We start from the raw sequence: 15328 nt of genomic DNA on the forward strand, positions 1-15328 counted from the left end.
GCACATTTGCGTACAGCGCAGTGTTACCTATTTTATAATTAAGCAGTAAAATACTGCATTTCTATAGTTGGTTGCCAATAAAAGTGTTCTAGTGCCACAGTGCACTTTTGCGTACAGCGCAGTATTAACTATTTCATAATTATAGTTGGTTGCCAAAAATAGTGTTTTAGTGCCCCAGAGCACTTTTGCGTACAACACAGTATTACCTATTTGATAATTAACCAGTGAAAAACTGCATTTCTACAGTTTGCAATAAACACAGGTTTTGGTCTATATAGCTAATCTGAAGCCTACCCTGTATTTCTTTAATGTGAAGTAACCAGTGGAACTCCACATTTACACAGTTGGTTGCCAAAAAACACTGTACTATTGCCCCAGAGCACTTTGGCGTACAACGCAGTATTACCTATTTGATAATTAAGCAGTGAAAAACTGCATTTCTACAGTTTTTTGCAATAAACACTGGTTTCGGCCTACATAGCAGATCTGAGGCCTACCCTGTATTTCTTTCATGTGAAGTAAAAAGTGGATACAGTATCTGCATTTACACAGTTGGTTACCAAAAAACACTGTACTATTGCCCCAGAGCACTTTTGCGTACAACACAGCATTAGCTATTTTAGAATTTTCCTGTGAAATACTGCATTTCTAGAATTGTTTGCAATAAACACTGGTTTTGTGGTAGATTGCACATTTGCGGTGTACGCTGCGTTTCTGACAGTCAAATTAAATCGTTATCTTCTGCAGTTAAATAGTTGGTTTGATATAAGATATAATGTCCCTGACCATGCTTACTGGTCCACATATTCTTAGTGAGGTGCACCTTGCCAAAGATGGCATTTTGCAGTGCACACATGATTTTGTCCCCTACTTGGTTGTGCAGGGAAGGGATGGTAGCCTGGAAAAGCAGTGGCGGCTGGGCACGACATACTGTGGGACAGCCACCGCCATAAGGATTTTAAAACTCTCTGTCTCTACCAGATGGAATGACAGCATTTCAAAGGCCAGTAATTTTGAAATGCTGGCATTCAGGGCCAGGAATCACGGGTGGGTAGGGGGGTACTTCCTCTTCCTCTCCAGTGTTTGGGAGATTGAGAGCTGAACGCTTCCGTGGGACATTGTGGAGATGCTTGGTGACCCAGATGGTGGTGTTGCTGGCAGATCCTCTGTTTGCGAGGTGGCAGGTGGCACTGTCACTCCAGAGCTTGATGAAGAGGCCAAGACTGCAGAAGAAGAGGAAGCAGGAGGAGCCAGAGACCTTTCTTGGTTTTTGAGGTGTCTACTACACTGCAGCTCGTGCTATGCACTTAAATGCCTGGTTATGCAGGTAGTGCTCAGGTTGAGAACGTTTATGCCTCACTTCAAGCTCTGATTGCACACCGTGCAAACCACTCGTGTCTTGTCATCAGCACATTGTCTAAAAGACTGCCACAGCAGGGAACTCCATGGAGCTGGCATTGGTGTTCTCTGTCCCTTGCAGCGGTGGGCAGTAGCAGGTGTACACTCTAGGGGACAGCCACTCCACTTTTGCACCCTGCTCCCTCTTCTGCTGTGCTGGGGGCTCTATGCGATCACCGCCTCTTCCTCCGAACAACTGTCACGGCCTATGGTGTGCGTAGTGACATTTTTCTTCACTTGGTTGCCCGTGACTATGTTTGGTGTTGTATGCATGTGGTGGCAGTGTCTCGGCCTTCTGGCTGATCCCCAGGACATGGTTGCCACGCATGCCGTTGCCCACGGCAACAGATGAAGTGTGTGTTTATGTGTGTACTTCCCATTTAAGTGGCCGTCTTCCCTTGCCTTGTGTTGGAAGGGTTAACTTCCTTCCTAGTGTGTGTGCACTGGGTGTGTCTGTGTGTGGGTGTGGCTACATGGGCTATAAAGACTTAGTTAAGATCAGTAGTCTGAGGGGTACTTCAGCCATGGTTACCTGGAGTCATCCTCCTGTGTTATACCATCTGCCAGTAGGGGCCACCCTTGTGGTCATAAGTTCATGTATGGTGTTATGAAGATGCTGCTTTAATCTCTTTATTTATTGCAGCGTATGGTTTCCTGGGTTCCCGTGTGATGTGTGGTGTGTGCTGTGTCCCTTGTGTTGTGGACAGCAGCGCTTGTACATGGGTTCCAGGCTGTGTGTCTGTGACAGGTAGGTGTGGTTCTAGTTTCACTTACCTGCAATTGCCATATGTCTGTTTATGTTTCCCCTTTCTTTATAGCTTGGCCAGTGAGACTCCTGTTCGTCCGTATCCAGGAGGAACAGGTAGTCTTACCCTGCTCCTAGTCCAGGGCCACCCTGAGGGCAAGTAGGAATATTTGGTTTCGGAGTATGAGCCCTCCTACCATCAGGGTCAGCCCATACGGCTAGGAGACAGGGTCAGAATTAGGGATGGATAGGAGGTGACCTACTCCCTGATTCCTGTCCTGGCCTTGCATCGACCATCCATCTTCTGGCATCACACGGCTGAGGGTTTTCCCCATCCTCAGCCGTGACAACAACACTGGTCACTCGCATAACCTTCATTCCATGTTGAATTGAGGACCTCATTCTCCTCCACATCATCTTCCAACCAGTCTTTACCCCTGCCCTCCTTGTCGGTCTGCACACTTTCGAAAGCCCCAGCATTTGGCACCTGTGTTTCGTCATCATCCGAGACGTGCTGTGATGGTCCTCCCATGTACTCATCTTAAAACATAAGTGGTTGGGCATTAGTGCACTCAATCTCTTCCACTTCTGGGGCAGGGCTAGGTGGATGGCCCTTGGAAACCCTGCTAACAGAGTCATCAAAAAGCAGAAGAGACTGCTGCATGACTTGAGGCTCAGACTGATTGGTTGATTTGCAAGGGGGTAAGGTAAAAGACTGATGGACATCAGCTGCAGGTGCCAAATCTGATCTTTCAGCAGGAGACTGGGTGGGAGACAATGTGAAGAAACTGGAGGCACTGTCAGCAACCCAATCTACTATCGCCTGTACTAGTTCTGGCCTCACCATTCATAGAGCCGCATTAGACCCGACCAAATACCGCTGCAGGTTCTGTCGCCTAATCGCACCTGAGGATGGTGTTTCACTTGTGCGTGTAGCTGGCACCGATCGACCACGTCCTCTCCCTGCAACAGGAGCTCCACCAGCAGCACCATGACCGGGGCCACGTCCCATATTTGACACTTCACTCATACTTCTCAAATTTAGGATATTGCCCTAAATGGGTGTTTTTTTAATAGCAGAATAGAAAAACAGTATCTAAAGGGTGTATCTCGCACGTACAGATGCAGACAAAGCTGCAAAATTACGATTTTTTTCCCTAAATATGTGTTTTTCTAATACCAGAATATGATAGCAGTATATAACGCTTGAATTTCACACATACAGATGCAGACAAGGCCACAAATTAAGTATTTTGCCCAAAATGGGTGTTTTTTTTTATAACAGAATATGACAGCAGTATATAACGCTTGCATTTCACACGTACAGATGCAGCAAGGGCTGTAAAAAATAGTATTTTGCCCAAAAAGTGTGTTTTTTAAAACCCAGAAAATTATAGCTATATTTGTAGCTTAAATTGCACAATGACTAATACGGCAGAGGCCGAAATGGAGGGTATTGCAAAAAATGTTTGTTTTTTTAAAGCCAGAAAATTCTTGAAGTATTTCAAGCTTGTTTTAACAATAACAGATGCACCAAAGGCTGCAATATTAAGTACTTTGCCCAAAAGGGGTGCTTTTTTACTAACAGAATATGACGGCAGTATATAACACTTGAATTTAACACGTACAGATGCAGCAAGGGCTGTAAAATTTTGTATTTTGCCCAAAAAAGGTGTTTTTTTTAAAACCCGGAAAGTTAAAGCTGTATTTTTAGCTTAAATTGCACACTGACTAATGCTGCAAAGACACCAGATGTAGGATATTTACAAAGATGTTATTATTACTTTTTTAAACCCATATTATTATTGCAGTATTTCAAGCTTGGATTTCAATATCTCAAAAGCACATATGCAGTGCTGGTGCACTGAGATTTCATAAAATGACCTGCGCCGCCCACCTAACTTACAGATGGATAAAAGTTATTTTTCTCTGTCACTGGGCTCAGGGCAGGGTAAAAAGATTGTGCACTGCACCCACACACCTAAATCTATGTAGATCGCTGAGTTCAATTGCAGTTTTGATTAAAGTTTTTTTCCAATTCTCTCCCTCCCATCAGCAGCATCCTCTCCCTACACTAGTAACAGCAGAGTGACGTGCAGCGCTACGTGACTCCAGCTTATATAGAGCCCGGGTCACATGTTGCACTGGCCAATTACAGCCATGCCATTATTAGGCATGGCTGTGATGGCTTCTAAGGGCACAGAGTTAAACGCTCGTTGATTGGCTGCCCTGCAGCCTTTCAAAAAGCTCCAAGAAATCGCCGAACACTAAACCCGAACCAGAACCTTTACTGAAATATTCGGGTCCGGGGTCCAAAAATCCTAAAGTTTGGTACGAACCCGAACTTTACAGTTCGGGTTCGCTGAATCCTAATATTCGTTATTCGAATATTTGCGCCCAGCATTATGTGCTAGACGACCTGCAAGGGTACTTGACTGCACCACCAGACACAGCCGTCATCGTATTGCATGAGATAGGGAGCATTTACACTGGACAATGGGGCCTCAGTGCTGTTCACTGATGAAAGTCGATTCATCCTGAGCAGAAATGATGGGTGCCGACAATGTCTGAGACTTCAATGAGAACGCTATACATCAGCCACTGTTGTCACCAGATGAGCCCTTGGTGGTGGTGGTGTTACAGTGTGGGCAGGATTGTCTAGTCAATACAGAACTGCCCTACACTTTGTGAATGGTACAGTGACAAGTCAATACTACTTGAATAACATAATTAATCCTTTCATTGTGCCTCTGCATGAACAATTCAGGCCTAATTTTATCTTCATGGATGGCAATGCTCCAGCTCATCGAGGTTGCATCATTAGGAAATGGCTCCTGGAGACTGGGGTACCTCAAATAAAGTGATCTGCACTTTCTCCAGACCTGAATCCCATTGAAAACCTATGGTATCAGCCATGTAGAGGCTTGTAACTTTGTACTCTAGATCCTTAATGACCTGAGGGCCGCCCTTCAAGAAGAAGAGGATGCCATGCCTTAGCAGACAATAAGTCGACTTGTGAAAAGCATGAGACCTCATTGTCAAGCTGCAGTTGATGCTCAAGGCTACATGACAAGTTATTGAGACCTTGACATTTTTTGTAAACACACCACTGTTGTTGGCATTTGTTTCAATAAATTGTTTGAGTTATGTATATATACACTCAACTAAAGAATTATTTGGAACACCATACTAATACAGTGTTGGACCCCTTTTGCCTTCAGAACTGCCTTAATTCTACATGGCATTGATTCAACAAGGTGCTGATAGCATTCTTTAGAAATTTTGGCCCATATTGATAGGATAGCATCTTGCAGTTGATGGAGATTTGAGGGATGCAGATCCAGGGCACGAAGCTCCCGTTCCACCACATCCCAAAGATGCTTTATTGGGTTGAGATCTGGTGACTGTGGGGGCCATTTTAGTACAGTGAACTCATTGTCATGTTCAAGAAACCAATTTGAAATGATTCGAGCTTTGTGACATGGTGCATTATCCTGCTGGAAGTAGCCATCAGATGATGGATACATGTTCTCATTCTGTTTACGCCAAATTCGGACTCTACCATTTGAATGTCTCAACAGAAATCGAGACTCATCAGACCAGGCAACATTTTTCCAGTCTTCAACAGTCCAATTTTAGTGAGCTTGTGCAAATTGTAGCCTCTTTTTCCTATTTGTAGTGGAGATAAGTGGTAACCTGTGGGGTCTTCTGCTGTTGTAGCCCATCCGCCTCAAGGTTGTGCGTGTTGTGGCTTCACAAATGCTTTGCTGCATACCTTGGTTGTATCAGCTTGAATCAGTCGGCCCATTCTCCTCTGACCTCTAGCATCAACAAGGCATTTTCGCCCACAGGACTGCCGCATACTGGATGTTTTTCCCTTTTCACACCATTCTTTGTAAACCCTAGAAATGGTTGTGCGTGAAAATCCCAGTAACTGAGCAGATTGTAAAATACTCAGACCAGCCCGTCTGGCACCAACAATGATGCCTTGCTCAAAATTGCTTAAATCACCTTTCTTTCCCATTCTGACATTCAGTTTGGAGTTCAGGAGATTGTCTTGACCAGGACCACAACCCTACATGCATTGAAGCAACTGCCATGTGATTGGTTGACTAGATAATCGCATTAATGGGAAATAGAACAGGTGTTCCTAATAATTCTTTAGGTGAGTGTGTGTATATATATATATATATATATATATATATATTCATATATATATATATATATATATATATATATATATAAAGAAAATTGGACAGCACTCCAAAACTATAAAAATTTGAAAAGTTTATTTACCCATGTGGAACAGTGCAGTGCCGACGTTTCAGCTCATCCATAGAGTATCGTGCATCTATTATACAGTATAATAGATACAGTCGGCACAGGTTTATAGTATGCCAAGCAGTATACAGATATGTGAGGTATAAGGTACAATAGATGAAATGGGTTAATGTTACCCACCAATGGAACAGATTATTTTTAAAAAAATTGTTCCCTGTCACCTATGTAGAGCAGGGGTTTATTCATAGCAAAAATTGTAAAATGTCAACCCAAGAATGTAACAGAAAAATTTGTGAAATTTATTAACCTGTCTACAGGGGAGGGACCCGTCATTCAGTACGTGTAGGCGTGTGCACACATACTGCTCCACCATTTTGCAGAAATGCTGCGTCCTGCTAAGACGTTCCATATCAGCTGGTGGTGCTGGTTGTTGTGGCGTGCTGACAAAGCATTTACACATTTCAGCCATGCTAACCCTGCCTTCTGAGGTGCTGGCGGTGCCACAGCTGCGTTGGCGACCTCTTACTCTTCCTTCGCCTTGTGCTTCCACTGTGCCCCCGCTGTCAGGTGAGAATGCCACCAGCAGCGCGTCTACCGTTGTGCGCTTGTACTCGCGCATCTTCCGATCACGCTCCAGTGAGGAAATTAAGGACAGGACTTTGTCCTTGTAAAGGGGATCCAGCAGCGTGGCCACCCAGTAATCAGCGCAAGTTAGAATGTGGTCAACTCGGCGGTCGTTGAGAAGACACTGCAGCATGTAATCGCTCATGTGTGCCAGGCTGACTAGAGGCAACGAAAAGCTGTCCTCTGTGGGAGGTGTATCATTTGTGTCCTCTGTATCCCCCCAGCCTTAGAGATGTCGCGAACATAAAATTTTCCATTCGTGAACAGCGAACGCAAATTTCTGCAAATGTTCGCGAACGGGCGAACCGCCATGGACTTCACCAGGCAGGCGAATTTTAAAACCCACAGGGACTCTTTCTAGCCACGGTAGTGATGGAAAAGTTGTTTCAAGGGGACTAACACCTGGACTGTGGCATGCCGGAGGGGGATCCATGGCAATACTCCAATGGAAAATTACACAGTTGACGTAGAGTTGGATTTTAATCCATAAAGGGCATAAATCAACTAACAATCCAAAAATATATTGAACAACGTGGTTTAAAACATCAAGTGTGTATACGATCAGGTAGTGTAAGGGTTACACCCGCTTCACAGATATTGACAGACCAAATTCCCCTTTTAATGCACCGCAAACAACCGCAGTCAATTTGCCCCACCGCAAACTCCCCATTTGCACAAGGTTGGATACCAAGCTAGCCATGTCCCGTCAATGTCATTGAAGGTTTCTTCCTCCACCCAGCCACGTACAACACCAAGGGTCCCCGAAAGGTGAATTGAATCGATTTTTCGAACGGGGAGATGGTTAAAAAAACCGCTGGCTCTCTCCCCTTTGTTTGAATCCACGGTCACTGCGTCTGTGCCGTGCAATTTACTGTCACACCTGATATGAGTGGTATTTTCTGTAGTTCTCTTCTCATCAGTTTAATCCCTGTTACATCCCATATCAGGGATTGCCTTTTGTGAAAAATTTTTTAGACCGGGTACCTTCGACTGCCTGCACAGTGAGAGACCAAACTCTGATACACCAAACTGAATTGATTTTAGGGACCGGGAGATGGAAAAAGCAGCTTGGTCGGTCCTCTAACTCCCAAGTTGGGGCACTGTGCGTGCACGAAGCAATGTGCTGTGAAACCCTATATGAGTGGTGTCTTAACTTGTACTATTCATATCAGTTTAATCCCTATTACATCCCCTATCCGGGGACGTGTGTCGAATTGATTAACCATTGTCGAATTAACGAACCATTACGACATCCTGCAATAATTTAGTTCTGAGATTTGTATTTGCTTTGTATTGGAATTGATGGGGATTTTTTAAATTGTCTGCATTATTTCTAATAAACTATTAAGAGACTTTATGATTTTTATTTTATTTTATGTATTAAAAACCCATACAACTTAAAAAAATAATTTAAAAAAATAATGTTTTTTCTATGAAAAATGATCCAGCCGATCGCTTTTGGTCTGATCGTAATGAAGCAACGGCCTTATCATCTGGGGTGTGGCAACATTGCCAACACACTACACTCATAGAGGTGATGATCGCTTCATTGTGATACGCAAGCCCCTGCACCACAACAAGGTAATGATGACGAAGGGGAATTGACACTTGTATGTGCCTTTTTGTTTTGTTTTTGTAGCCACAGTGCAGCACCAGAGGCCAGAGAAATTAGGTATGTACACATGCCTGAAAAATAATGTTATTGTTGCAGCCTCTGTTGTAGCAGCGGCCGGAAAAAATTTATGTTTTCAAGGCAGAAAGGTGACTAAAACATTGCGGCTTGAACCCTAGTTGGTGGCGGAGAATTCACGAAAGTCATCCGGTATGCAGACATTAAATACAGCAGCGTGGGGACCATTTTGAGGCCAAGGCATGTCATCAGGCCTTTTGTTAGTCAAACGTATCCCCCACTGTCAGTCCCTTCGGGATCCATGCCTCATTCATCTTAATGAAGGTGAGGTAATCAACACTTTTTTGACCGAGGTGACTTCTTTTGTCAGTGACAATGCCTCCTGCTGCACTGAAGGTCCTTTCTGACAGGACACTTGAAGCGGGGCAGGCTAGCAGTTCTATCGCAAACTGGGATAGCTCAGGCCACAGGTCAATCCTGCACACCCAGTAGTCATGGGGTTCATCGCTCCTCAGAGTCAATATCTGCAGTTATTGTGAGGTAGTCTATTACCTGTCGGTCGTGTCGTTCTCTGAGGGTGGACCCCGAAGGGCTGTGGCGATGCGTAGTACTTAAAAAGCTCTGCATGTCCTCCATAAACAACACATATGTAAAGCGTCCTGTCCTTGCCGCCGTGGTCGTGGTAGGGGGAGGATTACTTTCACCTCTTCCCCAGTTAGATTCCCGTTGTGTTGTAACATACCCCTTATAAGCTGTGTAAAGCATATTTTTTAGTTTGGTTTTGAACTGCTGCATCCTTTCTGACTGTCGGTAATTTGGTAACATTTCCGCGACTTTCTGCTTTCTGCTAGTAGCGTGGCCACCCAGTACAGGTCGTTCTCCTTCATCCTTTTTATACAAGGGTCCCTCAACAGACATGACAGCATGAAAGACCCCATTTGCTCAAGATTGGATGCCGAGCTACTCATTTCCCGTTACTCATCCTCACTGATGTCATTGACGGTCTGTTCTTCCCCCCAGCCACGTACAACACCACGGGTCCCAGATAGGTGACAACAACGAGCACCCTGGGATGCCTGCTGTGGTTGGTCTTCCTCCTCCTCAAAGCCACATTCCTCCTCTGACTCCTCTTCCTCATACTCCTCTTGCAGCGTTGCTGCAGGTCCGGCAAGCGATGATGACAAGGCGGTTTCTGGTGGTGATGGTGACCACAACTCTTCCTCTTCACGCTCATCTACAGCCTGATCCAGCACTCTTCGCAGGGCACGCTCCAGGAAGAAAACAAATGGGATGAGGTCGCTGATGGTGCCTTCAGTGCGACTGACTAGGTTTGTCACCTCCTCAAAAGGACGCATGAGCCTACAGGCATTGCGCATGAGCGTCCAGTAACATGGCAAAATATTCCCAGCTCCGCAGAGGCTGTCCTAGCACCCCGGTCATACAAATACTCGTTGACGGCTTTTTATTGTTGGAGCAGGCGGTCGAACATTAGGAGTGTTGAATTCCAACGTGTCAGGCTGTCGCAAATCAAGCGCCTCACTGGCATGTTGTTTCGGCGCTGAATGTCTGAAAAGTGCGCCATGGCCGTGTAGGAACGCCTGAAATGGCCACACACCTTCCTGGCCTGCTTGAGGACGTCCTGTAAGCCTGGGTACTTAGACACAAAGCATTGTTCGATGAGATTCTACACATGTGCCATGCACGGCACATGTGTCAACTTGCCCAAATACAATGCCGCCAACAAATTGCTTCCATTGTCACACACCACTTTGTCGTTCTCCAGTTGGTGCAGGGTCAGCCACTGATCCACCTGTGCAGGAGTGCTGGTCCGGTGTGGCTCTCTGCTTTCAGGCAAGTCAACCCCAAGACAGCGTGACACTGTCGTATCTGGGATGTGGAATAGCCCCTGGGGAGCTGGGGGGATTCAGTTGATGTGCAGTCAGACGCCGCAGCAGAAGAGGACTCAGCCGAGGAGGTTATGCAAGAGGATGGAGTAGGAGGAGTAGAGGAGGTGGCAGTAGGCCTGCCTGCAAGTCGTGGCGGTGTCACCAACTCCGCTGCAGAGCCACGCATTCCATGCTTGGCAGCCGTCAGCAGGTTGACCCAATGCGCAGTGTAGGTGATATACCTGCCCTGACCGTGCTTTGCAGACCAGGTATCAGTGGTCAAATGGACCCCTGCCCCAAAACTGTATGCCAGAGATGCTATGACTTCCTTTTCAATCACTGAGTAGAGGTTTAGGATTGCCTTTTTTCTTCGAGATGCGTAAAAAATAAGCATGCGAATATACTTATGGCGACTATTATGCGAATATAAGGTATAACATTCTGGGCAAAGCGAATAAAAATGGGAGCAAACTGCCGGCCTCACACTGGATCCTCGCATAAATATCTAAGCACAGATGCACTGTGAGGTCGGGAGCGCTGTTTATAAACCCTTGCCATCGACCGGAGACACCCCGTCTCAAATGCTACATATCTGCCCCGTATCATCTCCATATTGCGCATGTTCTAAAGATCGCTGAAAATAAAAAATAAAAAGAGCGCAACCTAATGCGAATAAGTCAGTCAGATGTACTACTGCCGATTAAACATCCATACACGACTTCCTAGGAGAGCAGAGAGGTAATGTGTAGCCGGGAATCCATTGGGGACTGACAAGAGTACAGAGGGGATAGAGGAGAGAATGGGATACCGAAATGTACTAAAGAGAAAAAAGAGAAAATAATAGGGGGGAGAAAAGAGGAAGAACAGAAGTATGTATTATTGCCCCATATACTCAGCATGAGATTCGGAGAATTAGATGGAGTCCTCAGATCACATTTCTGAACTTTAAGTTTCATCTGTAGAAATCCGTCTTGGGGTAAGGGGCTGGTTCCTCTTTTTCTCCTTCTGTCTTTGGGCCTTAGGTGTGCCTCTCATTTCAAATGGCAGAACCCTAGGAATCTCCGGCAGCAGTGCAAGATCTTGTACAATATCCCAGTCCTCGATTTCCATGGGAGCAATGTCCAGGATGTCAAATGCGGGTCCCAAATCTTGGTGGGATTTAACCGAGACTTTCCTGCCTTGGAAGGAGAAGGTTAGTCCAAAAGGAAATTGCCAACGATATAGAATCTTATGGTTTCTAAGCCAATCTGTGAGTGGTTTAAGTGTCCTTCTTTTCTGTAGGGTCATTGGGGCCAGATCTTGAAAAATGCTTATGGGTACTCCATGGTGCTTCACTCCATTCGGTGTTCTCGCCGCATTAATTATGGCCTCTTTATCTTGAAAATGCAGAAAGCGGCAAATAATATCACGAGGTGGCTCATTACCTTTAGGTTTCGGGCGGAGAGCCCTGTGAGCCCTTTCAATAATAATTGAGGCAGATCTTTCAGGGCCCAGAAGACTTGCGTAAATCTCCTTGACGATTTCAGCAGAGTCCTGCGGGGTTTCAGTTTCGGGGACCCCCCTAAAACGGAGGTTGTTCCTCCTCCCCCGGTTTTCTTGATCCTCCAGAGCGTTAAACACATCATTAAGGTGAGACTGGCAGTTTTGCAAGCTTTTAGTAGTGGCCAGTTGATAGTCCAGTACTGCGACCTGATTAGTCTCCAGGGCTTCCACTCTGCTGCCCACGTGTCTGACCTCTTGTCTGAGTGAAGATAGCTCGCTCACCAGGGGCTCCATTGCTCTCTGCAGGGCCGAATCCAGATATTTTCTGGAGATCGGGAGGTGCTTGCGGTGCCGCTGATCTTCCGCCTCACTGCCTTCAGCTAGGAGCTCCGAGTCGCTCTCCTCTGTTTCTTTGCGGGATTCCGGCGCCATCTTTGCTTCTCTAGCTGCGCATACAGCCGCCGCCTTTTTCACAAATTTGTCCATGTCTCCGCTGTTAGATGACTGCTTGTGTGATATGGACGAGTCCCCCGCTCTGTGCTGGCCTATTTTAACCATTCTCTGGGCTAAATCGCTAACGTTAGCTGCTGTTAAACCGGGTCTGAGTTGCAGAGCTCAGGCACGCACGTCCATTCCTGTCTGGCGCTAGCTCCGCCCCCCCAGGATTGCCTTTTTTGAAAAAAATGAAATCATCCTGGTACTTTCCACTGTGGTGTCCCAATAGCGACAAATTTTTTGAAGGCCTCAGACTCCACCAGCTGGTATGGTAAAAGCTTGCGGGCTAAGAGTTCCGTCAAGCCAGCTGTCAGACGCCGGGCAAGGGGGTGACTCTGTGACATTGGCTTCTTACGCTCAAACATTTCCTTTACAGACACCTGACTATGGGCAGATGAGATGGAACTGCTGAAGGTGAGAGGCGGAGTGGCGGGTGGTTGAGAGGGGGGCAAGGAGGACAGCAGTGGTTGACGTGGCTGAAGATGCTGGACCAGGAGGAGGATGGTGGCTTTGAGTTTGTGTGCTGCTTGTTCTTATGTGTTGTTCCCATTGGCGTTTGTGATGTGAGATCATGTGCCTCGCAAAGCAGTTGTACCGAGGTGGGTGTTGGACTTCCCACGACTCAGTTTCTTTTGGCACAGGTTGCAAAAGGCATTGCTGTTATCAGAGGCAAACACACAAAAAATGCCACACTGCTGAGCTTTGCAATGACGGCATTCTGGTGGTGGCAACAGCATGTGTTGATTGGCGTGCTGTCTGGCTGACCCCGGGTGCCGATACATGCTGTCTGACTGTGCCACTAACTCCTTGCGATGACCTCCCCCTGCTTCCAACTCGTCTCCTCCTTCTCTCTGTCTCCCCTTCTGAACTTCCCCCTCTTCTTCTCTCCGAGCAGGCACCCACGTGGCATCCACGGACACATAGTCATCATCAATCACTTCACTTGTATCTGACACCTCAGCAAAGGAAGCAGCAGCAGGTACAACATGATCATCATACTGTACGTCCATGTGTGTAATGCTGCCTGACTGAGACATATCCCTGTTATCTACATCCTCTGGCAATAATGGTTGTGCATCACTAATTTCATCCAACTGATGTGTAAATAACTCCTCTGAGGGATTAAGTGAAGCGGCTGTGGTGGCTGTGGTGGTAGTGGTGGTGGTGGCGGCGGGTGGGAGAGTGGTAACTTGAGAGCAGGTGACAAAAGCTGAGCTGGAGGAGGATGGTGCATCAAGGTTCTTAGCGTAAGCTGTTGAAGATTGGGTGTCCTGTGTAAGCCAGTCAACTATATTCTCCGAATTTTTTGGGTTCAGGGTACGTGGCCTCTGAACACTGGGCATTATTCCAGGGCCAGTGGAAATCACAGCACCATGACCACGACAGCCCCTGCGGGGTGGCCTGCCTCTGCCTGTCATGTTTTTTTTTAGATAAGTGGTAGTATGCGTGCAAGGTACTGTGCCACACTATATAAGTGGTGGGCAGTGGGAACAGTACAGTCTGTGTGGGCCAGACACACACTGGCTTGCAACTGCGATTATATCACAGAAAAATAATAAATTGATTTTTTTTATCTGCAAGGTATTTGTGAGTGACACCCTGTAATGGTATCAGTGGTGGCCTAGCAGCAAGTGGCCACAGTATAGTCGGTGGGCCAGAAACACACTGGCTTGCAACCGTGATTATATCACAGAAAAATAATAAATATTTTTTTTTTAATCTGCAAAGTATTTGTCAGTGACACCCTGTAATGGTATCAGTGGTGGCCTAGCAGCAAGTGGCCACAGTACAGTCTGTGGGCCAGACACACACTGGCTTGCAACTGGGATTATATCACATAAAAATAATAACTAGATTTTTTTTATCTGCAAGGTATTTTTGAGTGACACCCTGTAACAGTATGAGTGGTGGCCTAGCAAGTGGCCACAGTACAGTCTGTGGGCCAGACACACACTGGCTTGCAACTGGGATTATATCACATAAAAATAATAACTAGATTTTTTTTATCTGCAAGGTATTTTTGAGTGACACCCTGTAACGGTATCAGTGGTGGCCTAGCAGCAAGTGGCCACAGTACAGTCTGTGGGCCAGACACACACTGGCTTGCAACTAGGATTATATCACAGAAAAATAATACACAGATTTTTTTTATCTGCAAGGTATTTGTGAGTGACACCCTGTAACGGTATGAGTGGTGGCCTAGCCAGTGGCCACAGTACACTCTGTGGGCCAGACATACACTGCTTGCAACTGGGATTATATCACAGAAAAATTATAATATATATTTTTTTCATCTGCAAGGTATTTGTGAGTGACACCCTGTAACAGTATGAGTGGTGGCCTAGCAAGTGGCCACAGTACAGTTTGTGGGACAGACACACACTGCTTGCAATTGCGATTATATCACAGAAAAATAATACATTTAATTTTTTAATCTGCAAGGTATTTGTGAGTGACACCCTGTAATGGTATCAGTGGTGGCCTAGCAGCAAGTGGCCACAGTACAGTCTGTGGGCCAGACACACACTGGCTTACAACTGGAATTATATCACAGAAAAATAATAAATTGTTTTTTTTATCTGCAAGGTATTTTTGAGTGATACCCTGTAACGGTATCAATGGTGGCCTAGCAGCAAGTGGCCACAGTACAGTCTGTGGGCCAGACACACACTGGCTTGCAACTAGGATTATATCACAGAAAAATAATACATTATTTTTTTTTTATCTGCAAAGTATTGTGACACCCTGTATGGATGGTGTGCACACAGTACTGTTTCTAGGCCACAC

Source organism: Bufo gargarizans, chromosome 2, assembly GCF_014858855.1.
Source record: "Bufo gargarizans isolate SCDJY-AF-19 chromosome 2, ASM1485885v1, whole genome shotgun sequence".
In the NCBI taxonomy this organism is placed as follows: domain Eukaryota; kingdom Metazoa; phylum Chordata; class Amphibia; order Anura; family Bufonidae; genus Bufo; species Bufo gargarizans.